The sequence below is a fragment of the Larus michahellis genome, chromosome 9 (assembly GCF_964199755.1).
Source record: "Larus michahellis chromosome 9, bLarMic1.1, whole genome shotgun sequence".
Classification (NCBI taxonomy): Eukaryota; Metazoa; Chordata; class Aves; order Charadriiformes; family Laridae; genus Larus; species Larus michahellis.
Window position 1 is genome coordinate 39,226,082 of NC_133904.1, and position 17,673 is coordinate 39,243,754.

At 36.5% G+C, this 17,673-nt stretch overlaps 1 protein-coding gene across 3 annotated transcripts in view; it reads left to right on the forward strand.

Annotated features, from left to right (window-relative positions):
* The window catches only part of TENM1 (teneurin transmembrane protein 1), a 995,213-nt gene that overhangs the window by 471,517 nt on the left and 506,023 nt on the right, over positions 1 to 17,673 (forward strand). For all 3 annotated transcript variants that reach the window (XM_074599876.1, XM_074599879.1, XM_074599878.1), the window contains one exon: positions 9,143 to 9,247. The gene's annotated coding sequence lies outside the window, so the exon portion shown is untranslated. The remainder of the gene's footprint in view (positions 1 to 9,142; positions 9,248 to 17,673) is intronic.

Here is a 17,673-nt window from a genome sequence, read left to right on the forward strand (position 1 = left end):
TCTCAACTACTGGATATTGTCATTTCTTGGTTAACTTTAGTGACTTGATTTTGGAGGATCTATGATAAAGTATAGCATCTGGGGATATTTATCCGAGTGTCTTTAAATACGTACTATTCTTTTGCTCTCCGTAATATGTTGTTGTGATGATGCTAGTAGAACTGTAGCCTTTGCCCAGATATTGAGCCTTAGATTGTTTGGAGAACATTCAGGTTTCACCAGAAAGCTCCTTTTAAAAAGGATTTATTGGTATAACAAAAAAAAAAAGAAATAGAATTTAAAAATAATGTTTTGGAGTGTTATATAATGATGGTAACGGATTTCCTTAAGAGAATTGGATTTGCTGTAGTCAGGCTACTGAAATCCTACTTTCATTTGAACTCACATGCCTGGGATGTCTGTTGCATATAAATATTTATAGCTTTGAAGGTTCACCAAGTCTGTAATAAGCACAGGGGAAAATAAATACATTATGCAAAGGGTGATTAGTTTTATCACATAGTCTTCTACAGGGCAGCTGTTTATTTTCAGTGTTCATTTTCTTGGATCAGTCAGGTAGACAGCTGTTCTTTTAGGGCATTTTTGTTAATTTAAGTAACTTCTTTGAATTGCAAATCTACCACCAAATTCACTTCTAAAAATTCAGCCTCCAGCTCATAATTATATCATCAAAAAAATCTTTAGATCACTAATTCAAAAATATCTACTTGTCAGAGATATTTCAAACAAATGCAAAGCATACACACTGTAAATCACCCAATACATCAATGTCTATATGAAAAGGAATATAAAATGTCCAGGTCTGCTAGGTTTCTCAAATAAAAAATATAATGTACATTATGTACATTCCCACAGGGCCACAGCCAGCTTGAAATACTGTCGTCTTGTATATGTGACTTCATAAACACCTGTTAATATCAATAGACCCTTGCAAAGATAGAAATATGATAAGTGGGCAGCTGTAATTTATCTTTTCATTTTTTAAATTGCTTTTGGATTTTTTCCCAAGTCCAGAGGACTTAGAGAGTTATAGGACAGGGGAAGAAAATGAGTACTGCAGACTGGGCTGACATCACGCCATGGAGGAACAGGGCTTTTCATCTTTTGGAAACTGTCAGGAGCAATTGCAGTGTAGAAGTGCTGTCTCCAGCGTGGTCACCCATATAGTCTCCCGTCTTGTAATATCCTTATTGAAGTCAGTACATAACTGTTTAGATATGCATTTTGTGTTTAGGCTATCAAATTTCTGCTGTAATATTTGTGTCCCTGTGAAAACATAGATGTCGGCTACCATAGTTTTATGAGGGTATTACCAGAATGTTGCATTTAAATGAATTCTTTGTATTGTAAAATGCTCAGCTACACAAAGTGTAACATTATTACTCTGGTAGATGGATCTCACACTGCGAATGGAGGCACTTATACTAAAATTGTCATCAGGTGTTTATTGGCTGACATATTTTGACCATTATGGACAAAACTATAATGTACTAACACCACAAGTGCAAAATATTTTTATTTCACTGTGAACCAGAATTTGTTCTATTACAAATTTATTACTGAGATAGTTTGTTCTGAAATACCCCCAGCTAGAGTGTCCATTCCCAACTGAGTCCATTATGGAAGGCATAGTTTGGTATGAGGGCTATTTTCACCTTCTATTTTGCACAGCTCCTGAAACGGCTAACCAGAATTACAGTCACCATGCTTCATGACATACAATGCTTGTCCTTTCTCCAGATCAGCAAGATCATCATGATGCAGTAACTACGCAGGCACTTTCCAAAAATCACTGGAGGTCAAGGGTAGACTGGCATGATTAACAGACCAGAAATGCTGCGTATCTGCATTGACTGTTTTTTTTACCAGTCAGGCCATGGAGTTGCTATCGGGCAACTTGATGGACACAATTTTTTGGCAGGTTAATGCCAGGAGATAGTATGAGATTTTCTGTATTTTCTCCTCTCTTCTCCCATACCAACATCTGTACGTTGATTTTCACTATCTCAAATGTGAACCACAGAATATTCGCAAATTTCAGTCACTGGAAGCTTAAACGTGTTTTCTTTCCTTTTGGCTGTTGAGTCAGGAGATGCTTGTGGTTCTTGTTCTTATGGAAAGCACTGCCTTGCTTTCATGTTCCAGTGACATGGTTTAGAAGGGTAAGAGCTTCAGTTTGGGTAGGTGTAATGAGAGCCACAGCAATTATAACGCCAAGAACGTGAGCAGGAGAGAGGCAGCCAGACGTGGGCGGTAGCGGGGGGTGCTCTCAGTGAGCTTCCGGTAATGTCCAAAATGTCCCTCAGCAGCGGTTTGAGTCAGAGCAGGGAATGTTTTTGTTCATTTAGTTTACGATGTTGGGTTTTTTTCCTCATTCAGAGTCATTACTGATGTATAAAGGTTTTGGTTCTATTGGAATTTTGGAAGTTGTCAAGAAAAACAGTTAGGTCTGAAAAAGCCAAATAGAAGATTTGATGGTAAAAATAGAAAAGGAATAAGCTTTTAATATGTGGTGCCAATGCAGTTTCATTTCTTAGGTAATTAATAAGCGTTGTGTATTTACTTGTTAGGACTGGGAAGTTTTGGCAAAGTACAATAATGTTCACTTGGATACTTACCGTTAATAAGATATGTTACAATACTATTTGTTTTAATTTTGAAATACTTGACATATCAGAGCAAAGCTAAGTGAAGATATTATTATGATGTAAGTACAAATGGTGTTACACTAAATCAGTAGAATGTGGTACCCACAGTTAATTGTAGGATCACGAGTACTATATCTAGTTAATTAATATGCTAATTAGCTAGTTTAAGGATAAAAGGAGCATTAAAAGAATGCAGTAAAGAGGTTGTATTTTTCTCTTTTGCTGCGCAAACACAGCTCCCTGCAATAACTTAATGAGGACATGTCAAAGGAACAAAACTAACAACAAATGAATTAGAAGCTTAACTAAGTAATTACATGGTATTGCTGAGACCTTTTGGGTAGGGACTAGCAAAACTATGTGTTTGGAATGTCATAACAGCAAATAGCAGAGAGAGTGGGATAACTAACTAATAAAATCCATTTAGTTGTTGGAAATCTATTTTTCAGAAGCAGACTAAGTAAATGGTTGTTATTGAAAGTAATTTATTTATTGCTAGTAATAAGATTGAAAATACTTTTAAGGTAGAAGGATGTAAGCACTTTGAAGGGGAGACAGCACGAATAGAAAGAGAAAGGGTAGCACTTTTTCTGCAGTAATGAGAGCCATGAAGCAGGCTTTCAGTTAGCTTTTAATATGTTAGCAGAAAAGGGTTTGGTGTTCAAAAACCAAAACCTATGTTTGTTCAGGAATAAGCATCCTGAATTTGGAGACTGCTCTGAGGGCTACAGAGGCTGGTTTTGATCTAGGCTGGAAAATCAATAGAAAATCTTAATAGTGTGGCACTGAGAGAGGAAAGATCCTTAAGCACGATGACAATGTGCCTTAAACTGAGTCTGAAGACCTATTGTGGGCTAAAATAGGTTGTAGAAGGTTTCAGAACAAATTAAGGAAGGTCTTTCAAGAGAGAGGATGTGAAAGAAGAAGAGAGTGTCGCAAATCGAGAATTTGTGGGTTAGAAAAATGCCTTTGGAACTTTAACTGCTTTATTAGTGTTAAATTTCTTTGTAAACACCTTTCCTTAGCTGGAGAAAGCCAGTATTTGGAGTTTTCATTTCTGTCAGGAAGCCATGCATATTTAGGCTTGTCAAAATTATGACACACTCCACGCTAGAGAATGCAATTTGAACCACTGTATACAGTCTCAGCTGACATCCACGCTTGATAAAGACAAAAAGAGTATCTCCTAATCACTTTAGTCTGTTGCTAATGGGCTTGTTATTAATACAAAAGCACTGTTATAGCTAATTTCAAAAGATACAAACGCACAAAAGGAAGCATGCCACAAATCTTCTGTTTTGTTTTGTATTTATTTAAACAATTCAACAAAAAAAGAATCGTATCAGCTGCTAAATGGAAACTAGAAGCTGGCTTATAGAAACAGTGAATATCACTCTGAGAATAAATAATATGAAGTATTCTATTGTAGAATTTGTTATACAAGGAGATTACTTTTTTAATATTAAGGTAATGCATCTGGGACCTTTGATTCAAATTTAAGCCATAATGCATAATTACTATTGAGGAGCAGGAGGAGCAATCTATTATAGTATCTCAGTATTGATAACCTAAACTGCATTTGCATTAATGGTGAGCACCTAAATAATCTGGACGTCACACCTCTCCCCCAAAAGCGAAACAGTCTCCTTGCTCTCAGCAATTTCATTGAGAACGGTGATGAGTCTCTAAAAGGTGGAATTTTTTCAAAAGAGTTTGAATGATTGTGGATCCCACTGATATTCTGTCGAAAAGCTGGTGCAATTCTATCCTCTGACTATTTAGGCATAAAGAACTAGGGCAAAACTCTAACTGAAACTCTGACAAAACTCTCACTAAAAGCCAACATTTAAACTTCTTTTAACTTCAAGTGGATGAGGACTTCACTCTCACAACTAAGCACACTTGAACATATTACACAGTTTAATCCAGTTTCCTGATTGGTCTTTTAGTTTATTAATTCCAGTCAATATATACGATATATTTTTTGTCCCTTTTGATAAGGAAACAAGGCTTATGCCTTACCTCTATCTCTTTTTCCTCTGGAAACTTTTGAAATTATTTTGAAACACATGTCACAAAGAGACAAAGGTGTCAAAGACAGTAAGTTCCTGCAAACTGACAGTCCTCAAAGTAGTTCTCAACAGCCGAGGGTTCAGTGGCTGAGCCCCTATCAGCAGCTTTTATGTGTGCTCCCATCGAGGCTGTAGTGTGAGTACGCTCCACCTATTGCACACAGGAGAGAAACATGATCAGTGTTTGGACTCGGAAAGTTTTAACTTCAGTCCTGAACTTCTTGGATGCTAAAGCATCTACACAGAAGAAAAAATTAGACTCTGAACCAGACTTCATCAGTTCTGCTGTTCACTTAATGAGATGTTTCACATGCCAGATACTGTGGTCTCTGTTTGGGTCAATCTCATTCCCTTTTTTTTTTTTTTTTTTTTTTTTTTTTTTTTTTTTTTTTTTTTTTTTTTGAAGAAATTGTTGAAGACGGCTTTGGATGAGATGAGAGCTCCTGTAAATTGTGTTTGTATGCATATTATGCCATGAGTTACATCTGGATTTGTACCTCTATTGTAGCTAATTGTAGCTCTGTCAGAAAGGAAATAAAGGGAATTCACAAAAGTGGAAAAGACTGAAGCTTTGGAAAGAATATCTTTAATGAAATACATGCACTTAAAAGGCAGCATTACACAAAGCATAAAATAGTCTAGGTTACAAATGTCATTAGCTTTGAATAAACTCAGATCTTTGCTACAGAACCAAGTCAGTATGGCCCAGTTGAGGCTTTAGATAGAAAACAGCCTGGGGGAAAAGATTTCTTCTTTACTGAAGAGTCATATTCTACATGGGGCTTTATCTCTCTCCTCCTGGATTTTTTTTTTTTCTAAGTTGTAGATTTCTTTATCATTCAATGTTATCAATATGAAGTGGGTATGATTTTAGGCTTTGGCTTACCGTTATTATGAAAAATGAAACACTAGTTAAATTCGTTGGCATTTTTACGTCACCCACAGGGTCTCTCTGGTTTGGGGTTTGTATCTAAATCACCAGGTTTTAAAATATGTCTTCTATATGATTTCAGCTATACCTGTGAATGACTGACAAGTGAAAGATCTCCTGTCCCCAGCAGTGGTTAAAGTCAGAGCTGTCTCTTTTGAATTATTTTATTTCACGAGCTTTTAATCATACCCCAAGGACATGTCAAGTTCTCCATACTCATTCCTTCAAGTATATTCTTAGACAAACACATGCTGTGGAGGAGATGCTGTCATTTCTTCTCTTGTTCCATTCCAAGCACATCTTCAGCATGGTAGGGTAAACTTATAAGAAATATAATATCATAGTAAATTGCAGGTTGGTGAGGTGTGTCCCCCTTTGAAATGCTGAAAAATTTGGTCATTGAAAAACAACAGCTAAAGCAGTAAAGAGCATGCTGGCAGTAAATCAACCATTGTAGTTATTATTTAAATAAATATTGAGCTCTTCGTCAGATGGGTTTTGTTCTCTCTTAAAGTTATCTTTATGACATTTCTGTGAATGTGAATTAATTTGAAGACCATTGTGAGATGATTTTTTTTTTTTTTTTTAGTGCATACTTCACTTTATTGAATTTTCTACGCCTGGAGCATCAATTAGTATATTTATAGTTAAGCTATTCAACAACTTTGATTTTTTTCAATTATTGTTCTCATGGATCCCAACCAGAGCATTCTTGTGTCTCTCATACAGCATGACTAACAGCTCAGGACAGCTTTTGCTGCTCAGGATAAGATATTGTCCCTTTTTGTTTCTGGCAGGCTTTGATACAAAACTATAATGATGGCTATTGTGGTTGTTATTTTTGTATTTGTTATTTTTATAGCTCCATAGGCAAATACATTTTAGAAATTAAGCAGGCACTCAGTATCTGGGTCTCATTTGGAACACCAGGCTCTAAAATTGCTTCCTGTGAAATTTTAGTAATGTCTTTGAATGGCTGTGTATTGAATGACTGACTTAAATGTCTCTTTGTGCTAAAAGGAGCAGTGCCGCTTGGAAGTGCTTGCAGTTTGCAAGACATTTTTTTGAAATGTACACAGTGACGCCCAGTAGTTGTATTTAAAATTATTTATTGATGGAGAAGTAAGTGAGAGAGTGATATTTGGACCAAGAGCTGTTTTCAGGAAGAAATAGCCTGTTTTCCCCTCGAGCTCATTTCTGAATTTCAGGAGAAAAAACAGTCTTATAAACCTCTAAAAATTTCTAAGGCTGAACTGCCAGGGTCTAGCATCAGTTGCTGTGGTACGTTGTGGTACGTTGGAAATCCACAAGTATGTCATTATCTGTATGTTAGGACTTTTGCTTTGAAGCTGACAGTGAAGGCTGCCTTTGCTTTTGTTCCTGCTCTGTATAAGTTAAAATTAATTCCCAGTTACTCATGACAGCCTTCATCTAGTACCTATATCATCTGCCTTTACACCTAATAAAGAGATAACATCTGTCTCTCCTCTGTTAGCTAGCAGGCTGAGGGATGGTGGACATACCTGGGCAGTGGAAAAGATCTTGATAACACAGAACTAGAAATACTGGGGAGCACGATGCAGACACTTACATGAATGACTACGCTCAGGTTTGCTTGAATGCAAAGGTCATTGGCCATGCCTTCTCAGCCGTGTTTGGTCTGCATTGGCTCTCGCACAGCCTCTTTCGTGCATCTGTGCTGTGATGTGGCTTCTGATTTCTGGGAGGACATAATGGGGCAGACAGGTATGATGTGGAGAGATCTAATCCTGTCCTTGCAGGTGTTGTGGGCACAGCCTCTATTCCATGCACAGAAGCTGCCTCTGCTCTCCATCCCAGGCAGCTTTCAAGCGTACGCATTGTTGTGCCTTTAGCTAATCAGTTCTTGAAAGGGAACTATAGACTAGGTAACGCGACTAAGGACCAAAGCTTTGCTATTGCTTGCAGTTACGTGGGTTAGGTCATGAGTAGAATTCAGAAACAAAAATGTTATTTAGGGAAAGATTTTAAGATTTTTCCAATGCTGGCCAGGCTACAGACTTGAATTTAGTTTTTTCCATTTCTATTTTAATCCTCATATCCTCATTTTGACCAGAAATTCCCTCTTCATTCTGAGAAATGCTTCTGATGGAATGTTCGGAGAAACATTTCAGCGAATTACTTCTCCAGAAAAGAAAGTTTGATAAAAAATATTGCCTTCCATTCTAGTCATAAACATCAGTTTAGTCTTTAAAACTCCCATAGCAGCCCTCAATTAACAAACAATAAAAAATAAATTCACTACCCATCCAAACTATCATTATGAAAGGAGCTTTTGTAAATATATGATCTTACAGCAGTTCCAAATGCCACTTTCTACATGGGCTTTAGATATATTTGGTGCATTAAATAACAGCAATATATGTAATTGAACACACTTGTTGATAACTAGTTGCCTACTACAAAATGTCTGTTGAATTCCAGTGGCCCAGTGTGACTGAGGTCATGGTACATAAATTTGATTGTAATCCCAAATTAAATTTACATATTCTTGCTGCACAATAACAGTGAAGTAAGAAAATGAAACACAGCCTCCTCCCCAATATAGCTTTGAGAACCTAGAAAATTTCAGCTCTGTTGGTCAGATTAGTTACTTGTAGAAATTACTACTGGTCCATTGAAATAATTGTATTCATGCCACTTATCATCTATAAGAATCTGTGCCTATGGTCTTTTAAAACACAAAGTGAAATTCTCAGAAAAAATTATGTTCTCTGATGTATCTGGGTTGGTTTTTTTTCTGTATGTCTGAATAAAAATTACTAATGCAAGAATGTCCTCTTTTCAGAAATAAGCAAGTTACTCATACACTGAGTTGTTTTATTTTGTTGGTTATTTGGTTGCCGCTTGCCCAATGCTACAATATATAACCTCTGACTCTAAAAAAAATTGCTTTTATGGTTTTCTTTTGTGGAGGTACTTGTGTTTAGAGCCTTTGCCATTCTCAAGAGAAATCAAATTTCTTTCACTATCTTTTGTCTTGAAGCTTGAATTGTTTAGCATTATGCCTTAGTTGCATTTGAGTCATATTGCTATATAATGGTTATACTCTGTCAAGCACTCACGGGGCAAAGAGCGTATTGTAGCAGCATGAGAAAACAATACTATGAATGTTATACACCAGTCGGAAGATTTTTAGATTTTACAGAAGAAAGCATTTTTTGGACTTAATGCTTAATCAAGTAAATTCTGACTTATTACTAGTAATCAGTGGACTATTTCTGCAGATGAGAACTCTTTGCATCAGCACTTTTTTGCAGCTCTGCATACCTCACTGAAATCTTGTGGTAATAATTTTATTTTTAACATGATTTGACTAACAGATTGTATACCTGTTGAAATCAAATACGAAGAAATAAGCTAAAGGCTGCCTAAACAGGATACATGAACTCATTGTCTGCTAGTAAAATTAAATTATTAATGGTTTAATTTCTTTTTTTTTTTTTCCACAGGATTTGAGGTTCCAATTAAAACTGTGTTTGGACCATTGCTTTGCCTGCCAGTACTTAATCTTTTCCGAAAGCCTCATCACTTATCTAAAACAAAAGAAGAACGAGGTAAGGAGAGAAAGTAATGAAATGCAGAATAGCACATCTGTCAAAGGAACAGAAAGTAGCTTTAAAAAAATATTCAGGATCCAATGACATTAACAAATTATTTCTTGAGTACTAAATGCGTTCACGTTAGGCATCTTAACACTAAGGGATCTGTAACTACCATTACGTTCTTGCATACACTGAGTGTTTGGTTGTTTGTATTTAAGAGATTTACTGTTGATGTAGCCACAGGATACAAATGACTGATAGGAATAGGAGCTCTGGAATTGCTAAATGCACCTCTCTGTACTATAGAGTCCTTTGGAAGATTGTTTGACATCTTGATGCTGAACTTATGAATACAATTAGCATTTCTGAAGTTATTTAAAATGCAGTTTTGGGTCAGTCTAGATTTATGTTTCCCAAATATGCATAATGCAGTATTGGGTACTGTATTAACAGGCTTACCTATTTCAGCACTTAGAGCTATGCTATCCTTTGTTGTTGATAATAGATCTTTCTAAAATACCTGGAATTGACTTTTGCTATGTCACTTAGTATTGCAATAATATACAACAAGGCAGGCATAACTAGAGGTGACAGAGAGGAGTAGTACAGTGATTTAGCCTTGATGGGGTAAGAGTGTAAGAGAGACATGGTTTGAAAAATATGAGCCTTTTTTGAGTCTGAAAAGTATAGCCTGCAGTGGCTACCTCTGTAGTCACTGCTGGCATTCACCAAGAAAGAATATTGGAATCTCAGTTCTTATTTTTCCCTTTCACTCATTTTTTCTGCATTCTCAGATTTCTGCAAAGGGTCAGGTTCAAACTAATATTAGCTGGTGCAGACCAGGCTCAGTGGCTCCTGAATATCCTTTCACCTCAACCCCCTTATATGAAAACCAGCAGGCTAGAAAGCTTGTTGGTTTCTCACCTTTTCATCATACAATATCATGCATTTGGTTTGTGACTGTTAAGCATGCATCTTATCTAGAGTCTCTCGCAAGAATACTATTTATAATTTTGCTTTACTAGCTATATATAAGCGTATCATTAAGTATCTGGGAAAAAATGTATGTGGCATCGTCAGACCGTGGATAGCCATAGGCCATGCAGAAAATAGCTGATGGTAATTGCAGCACTAAGTAAAACTGAGTACAGTAGGTGTGTTTTTAAAGCACGTGTATTGCAGAGGGAGAGTTCTACCTCCAGATCCACAGTTGATAATATATACAACAGACTGTTACAGGCATTCCTAAAATATTTTCTACAATTGCTCTCAGAAACTACTCTTACATATGTAGATTGTTGGACATGCTATGTAAATCCTTGAGGCTTGTCAAATAACTTCGTGGTTTCTGAATCCCGTTTTACTGTAACTGTGTTTTACAACACAGTTGTCCTCTATATTGCCCATCTAGGGCATAATTTCTGCTAAAAGCTGTGGATATTTGCAGGAAACTATTTTGATTGACATTTGATCTTACAGAATTTGACTGAATAATCCATTTGTTGAGAAGCTACAGTACAGATCTCATTGTATGGGTCTCTAAGACTGGAAAAGATGATGAAACAAAAAACGTGTATAATTTAATAAAAATTGCTTCCTGACATTGCTTATGGAATCAAGATGAAGTGCTTATGTAGAATTAGTTACCAAACAGGGTCCATCTTCCAAAAAATGTAATTAAACTTTAAATTAACTAGCCTTAAGGGGATTTGAAAAAAGTACACTTGATTTGTCTGTAGCTCTTCAACTTTCCTTCGGTGCCTTATAATTGCATTTCAAAACTGTTCTTTCAATAGATAGACATCTCAAATTTAATTCCTTAAAGATGCTCTGATATTTACTTGTTTAAAAAATTAATTTTTCTGCCTTCAAAACCTTCCTGTTTCTTTAAAAGCCAGTTAGTGAGGTACGGTAGCAACTTAAAACAGATAATACTAGAAATTTTTAGGTTTTTATAAGCGTAATTTCCTTATCATGATGACTGTGGATGACGTTTAAAAAAAAATAAAAATCTTACACTGCATTGGTGCCTAAAATGAATAATGTGCTAGCTATGTATGCGGCTAAATTGGGACCCTTATTGATACTGAAAATGGTCAAAATTTTGTTGTGGTTTCTAATGAAAACAAAGTTTATATGATTACAATAATGTATATGTATGAGTGGGATGTCTGTGTGTCTGTATCCCCCAGCAATTTTTAACCTGTTGACTAACATCAACATTTTTTTTAGCCCAATGACTGACAGTAACAGGAGAATAGAGTTTTGAAAGAAAATTATGTTCCCAACATTCTAGTGAAAATACATGGCTTTGCAGAGAAAAAAGGATTTTTAAAATGCCCTAAGGGAAGGCCACTTCCGTCAGCTTCTCTAAAGGATTCTGCAACAGAAAGAGCCTAATCAATGTGCCAGGTTTGGACAGGTGGGAGAATCCACAAAGAAAATTTGTGAATGCAGGGAATTGGCTCAGGGTTCTGCTGAAGAAATCGGACTGCCTTCCTCTTTGTGTGCTCTGAATGTCTCCCTCATCCTCATGGTACATATATCCTGTTTCTTTGTAAGATGCCGATCTTTGATATTAAAACCAGGGGCTCAGTCTTGCAGCAGTAAGAACATTTACTTTCAGGTTATAGCTTTTGTGTTTAAAACCAAAAAAAACCCATTATTGTACATGTGGTTGGCAGGCATTGTGCTTTATGGCTTATTGTATTTGCAGTTTCAACTGTAAACAACAGAAAAACATCCGTTTTGCTTATGGGACAGCTTATTGTTCCTATTGAACAGTAAAAAAACCTTATGCTATGGATGAAAGAATTTGATTTATCTGTGTTATTAAGTATACTAGGTACGTGATTAGGCATCACTCTCATAAACCATGTCTTATGTTGCTATTTTATAAATTCTTGCTATCTTGTACAATCAGGGAAGGGTTCTGCAGTGAAGTTCTTAAGCAGGTGCAATATATGTCAACACATGGCTCCTAGCCATTGCCAAGTCTTGACAATATTACAGCCCTTCAAGATGAAATGTGGTTTCCTGGACAATTTGTATAATGTATCTTTAAGGTATTCATATTTGCAAGATGCATTTAGATTTACAAGCTATAAAAGATAAAGTATGCTTTGCAGTTTCTATTTTAGATACAGTACCATTTAAAATGCTTGAGGCTTCTCCTCCATACGGTGGATGGTTTGCTCTGAGGATCTTAAACATTCATTTCTACTGGTTCTCATATCAGAGATTCTCCATTAATATTGCCAGAGTGAAATAGAGAGAGACTGGCTGCTGGGAATCTCCAGGCAATCAATGAAAAATACTTTGCAACAATACTGTCCTTTTCGCTTTCGTTAAAGGTTGTGAAAGCAATTTACAAACATTAATAACGCATTACAGTAAGCTCCTGAAGCTAGATCTCTGAGAGCATGCAGTCCTAGAAACTTTTAAACTGAGATAAAAATGGGTAAGTTATGCTATGACAGTGGAAACTAGCCATTCCTTTTCTGGGCTCTATTTTTTGTGGACCCTCTTGGAAATCCATAAAGTTCAGTTTCAAAAAATGTTCATAGGTTCCAGCTTCCTAGCTGGAGTCAACTCTTTGAGGCTAAGCTTTGATTCTTCAATCAGAAGATTGGTCCGTCTCTGGTCCGTCTGAGCTTTTTATTTACTTGATCTAAATTTTGAAAGAATCTGAAGAATCAAAAGGAAACAAAGAAACTAACTGGAGAGGAAACATAGGTTCGTTGAAACTCCTGAGAATAAAATCATCTTTCTAATAGCAGTATTCACCTTGCCTAGGTATAGAAGCTTTCTTAGTTAGAATGATTGTGTTCAACATTCAATCCATTTTACTCTGTTGAAAGGCTAGACCCAACAACTGTGAATTATGGATAAGGAGGAACAACAGGCAGCTATTCAAATGTCAAATAGCAAAGCCGTAGATGTGTTTGACAGGCTTTTTCTTTTTTTTTTTTCTTTCCTCTTCCCTCCCCTCTAATTCTGTAAAGTGTTTGTTTAAATTTTACAGTGTGTTCTGTATATTAATGTAAAACTCTTTTATTCTATATTTACTGCTCCTGGCCAAGATGGCTCAATATAGGGTAGGAACTACCGAATTATCTGTTGTCAGAAAGTACCTGGCAAATTATTCTGCTTGTGTCTCCTTACGCATCTCACTGGAACCTCATTCCAACTTTCACAGGCTAAAAATGCATTAGAAATATATATCATAGTGATTCCAAGATAAGTTTACAGAGTCAGTGTAAGTTACAGAGACAAACAAATTAGATAACAGTACAGTTTATTCCTTATTCTTTTGTGCAACAAATAATTCCTTTTGGTATCAATGGAAATCCGTGATGCAAAGGTGACACGTTTCACATTGTCCAGTACTACAAATCACATGCACATGTACCCTACCATTTGGATCATGATCTCATATACTTTCCCTGTTTTCTACTTACAATACCAAAATACTGGTTTTAAAGATAAATTAAAGCATTTCATAGAGATAACATGAGCTATCAAGCAGTGAAATGTCATTACTCCTTTAATTATGTACATAAAATAAAAAAAATGCAATGCAATTTCTCAGTAATTCACCATGGAGACAGTTTCTTGCAATATTCCAGAGTTCTGTCCTTTAAGATAAACATATTCTTATGCAATTCAAATTATTTTACAATCTTTAAAGTCTCATTTTACAAATCACTGATGTACTAACTTAGCTTAATCATCTATCTGAGCGTAGTCTAGCAAAAGCACATGTGTGGTAGAGATGTTTCTTACTTCTTCAGTCATATTCTATAAACCCGTGAATCAGTAACAGGCAAGATAAAATGAATAATTCAAAATATCAATGCTGACCAAAGACCAGAGATACTTACAGTATGAATATATTTTTGTGTTTGTGCCTATAGGCCATAATTTTACAAATAAAACATATTTTGGAGTAAATAAAGCTGATCACTATATACTCTATCTATAAATATAGTAGCATGTGCTTTTACTAGCGTTAGAAAGATTGTGCGTGTACATTCTGTGCTGTATTTTGCTAACATCAAAAAGGCAATAAATGATTAAGTATGTATCTTCTGCCTGACACAATTCACTTATACTTCCACAAAAGTGATCGTATCCTGTTCTTTTTATCTTTTGGTTGTGAATGCTTTCCAGCAGAAGGGAGACCTGTGGCACCAAACAGCAGATCCCCAAATTCAACCCCGGGGTTGAATGTTTTGCTGCCTTGCTTAGAAGGAAATCAGTGCTGAAATGTCCTTTTTAGGCTGCCAGTGATCAGCAAGGCTAAAAATATCAAGACACTAGATGAACTCAAATCATTTTACGCACAAGGGCTCAAAGGTGCCTCTTATCCTGGTGAAATCCTACCATAGGCTTGCAGCAAAGTCGCAGTTGCAAGATCTTTTGCTCAAACTGCCAAGCCTGTTTGTGCATGTGTCTGAGCCTCGCTGCTTTCTGGAGTTGGGGCAACGAGACAGAGGAGCACAGCATTCGCTCTGTTCCTCAAGAGAGTGTGGTCCCTGAAAGACTGCTCTCCAAGTTTAACTTCACTTAAGACTACACATAACAATAGCTTTTAGTGATAATTTGACTTTGTTAACAGCTAAGAAAAAAATAACATCAGAGTTAATATTCTGAGTATTTTCTTCTTCTTGGTTGCAGCAACCTCTACTGCATCTCTTCTTCCCTCTATTCCTCGAAAAATTATTTGGAGATTTTCTTGGATACTAATTGTTACGTAGCTTTCAGGTGACTTAGTATACTAAAGTTCTGCCTCCAGAGATTTAGATAAAACTCTGTGTAAGTAGACTGATCTCATCCCAATCCCTGGTAGCCGTTCTTCCAATTCTTAAAACTACAATTTCAGTCATGTCAAAATAATTTATTTTTTTTTTAACCCAAGTAGCTCAGTACTTGAAAGAAAAGAAAAGGTGCTGCAGGTCAGGACTTACGTAGGTGGGAAAGTAAGAAGAGTGGTAATTTACACTGTCTTGGTTGTACCATCCTTTGTGGTGAACGTTAAATTCAGATGAAAAATAAAAATGTAAAAAGGTGTAAAGTATGGAAAAAATCTTTACGAAAACAAACCAAAACAGCATGTGTAAGCTCTTAATTTAATTACTGCAGATTTATTTTGATTTGTATCTGAAACACACGAGGCAGAAGAGAGAGAAAATGCATTTGCTGGAATAAAAATAGATCATTCTGATGCACGGTATTTTCCATTAAGCTCTCTGTAGGCTTACACACCTAGAGAGCTTGTCCCTGTATTTTCTATTCCTTAATTTAAGGAGATTTTACATTTTATTTTCAACTTAAAACCATATAACAACGGTAATATTGGATGTATCAAAACTGTTTTAGCAGGGTGGCTTATTCATTACAGTGTCAAGAAGTTTAGGGACAGCAGCTTTGGGAAATCTATATTTGTCAGATTACTCTCTCTGACTTCCTCAGAAATGGGCTCAGAGAAGTCGAATCCCCAGCGTCAGGAAGATTCTTTTTTTCAACTGCATAGATACAGACCCGCTACAGTCACCTAGCTCTTAGTTTCCATCAGTGGGATGTGTAAAATTTGCAGTATCTGCACAAAATTTATTCAGTGGATCTCTGCGTATTTGCAGGCTGGCTCTATAAGCAGCAGTGGAGAATTTCAAACCTGTCTCGGTGCCTTTTACCAGAGTTCAGGCAGCAGCACCCGGCCATCAGCATGCTGGACACTTCACCGTACCTTCGCTCAGTGCGGTGCCATCCCCAGCTTAGCCTTAGGCAGGGCATGTCTGCAATCATTGCTTGCTCGAGCACTTTGAGATTCTCTTCCAGAAATGTGATGGCAGAACTGCTGGGAGCCATCAACTGCTAGAGAGCAGAAGTGAACTTCTAGAAGAAAGGTTACTTGCCAGTAAAAGTTGTTTGAGTACTTGACATACACCTTTGCATCTCATCTGCCTTTTCACCTCTCAGTCTCTTTGAAATACCACTACACGTTCGCTGCCCAGGAGTGAGGGACAGGAATAACCCAAAGTGTTGGTGCAGAAGGGCATGTGTGTATGTCCTGTTAGAAAGTGTGGTGCAAAGAACCACTTCGTAGCAAAGAGCAGGTTCTGGATAAGCCACTCTCCTTTTATGGTACCTGCAGTGCATCAGGTATATAGCAAGTCTGACAACGGTGCATTGAAGTAGGAGCGTTCGAATTCATATATAAACAGCTGTACCAAATAATACTGCGTGGACATTTTAAAAGCCTTTTGGAAATGGAAATACAGACAGAGATCAGGGGAAACGATTGAATTATAATTCAATGATCCTATATTTATAAATTATCTAGGATCTATAACACTTTAAAATAGGATTTATTTGCTTTAATAATTCATGGAAAGTTCACAGTAGGTAATTTATTAATAATACAGTGTCATCAATATGGATTTTGCCCAATTCCTATTTCTATTCTGTTGAGCCTACTGGTCTGTTTTATTGCAGCAGCAAGAAGCTCAGTTTCAAACAACAGAGAAAGGAAGCCTATTACCTTCTTTTCAAAATAAAATGTAGAGGTGTCTGTGGAACATAAAGCTTCAGTTTGAGGTCAGGAATAACTACAAATGTAGAATTAAGCATACGTTCCTGTTTAGATGGACGCTAAAGGTCACTGTGCAGAAAAATATTTAAAGTATGCATGCACTTAGATTTGAGTCACACCACTAAAATCAACAGAATGGCTTTTATACTTATTGGTATAATTATCCTATTAAGACACTTACTTAAGTGTTCTGCTGATTCAGAGCCAGAATATTCAAGCACTCTGCAAAGCCTACCACATCAGAAATGTACTGTTTGCAGTCTGTTTACCAAATTCTTTAATATTCCATCATTAACTTCAGCTGTTTCCTGTATATATTAATATATAAATGAGCATTGTCCCTATAAGAAGTGTGTAGGTATTGGTTTGCAAATTGTGCTTTTATAACAGTAACAGCTAGTAGGGTGGGCCTAATTATTTGTTAATCTGTATTCAGATATTTTTCTTGTTTTTACCAAATAGGCTTCTCAAGCTGCAATACTCTGACATCTGAAACAATTTGTTGTAGAGCAACAAATCTTGATGTTTTCAGGAAAAAAAGCCAATATCTGGTTAGTGTTGTTGCTAAAGAGGCTAGGATTGTAGTTCTTAAGAAAGCAGGTCTGTTCATTCCCCTGAGAAGATTAGAAACAAATATGCACCAAATAAGTCATTCTGGCTATAATGATTTCATTTAAGCGCTCTAACAAGTAAAAAATTGATAAAAAATAGAAGCAATGGAATGGGTTGATTAAGTCCATATCCAGAACCAGCACACTGTAGCAGCACAGGTGATTTTTCATTATAGTTTGCTGCTGGTGATGCCAGACTTACTGGTAGCACTCACAGTTTCTACTGTGTGTGC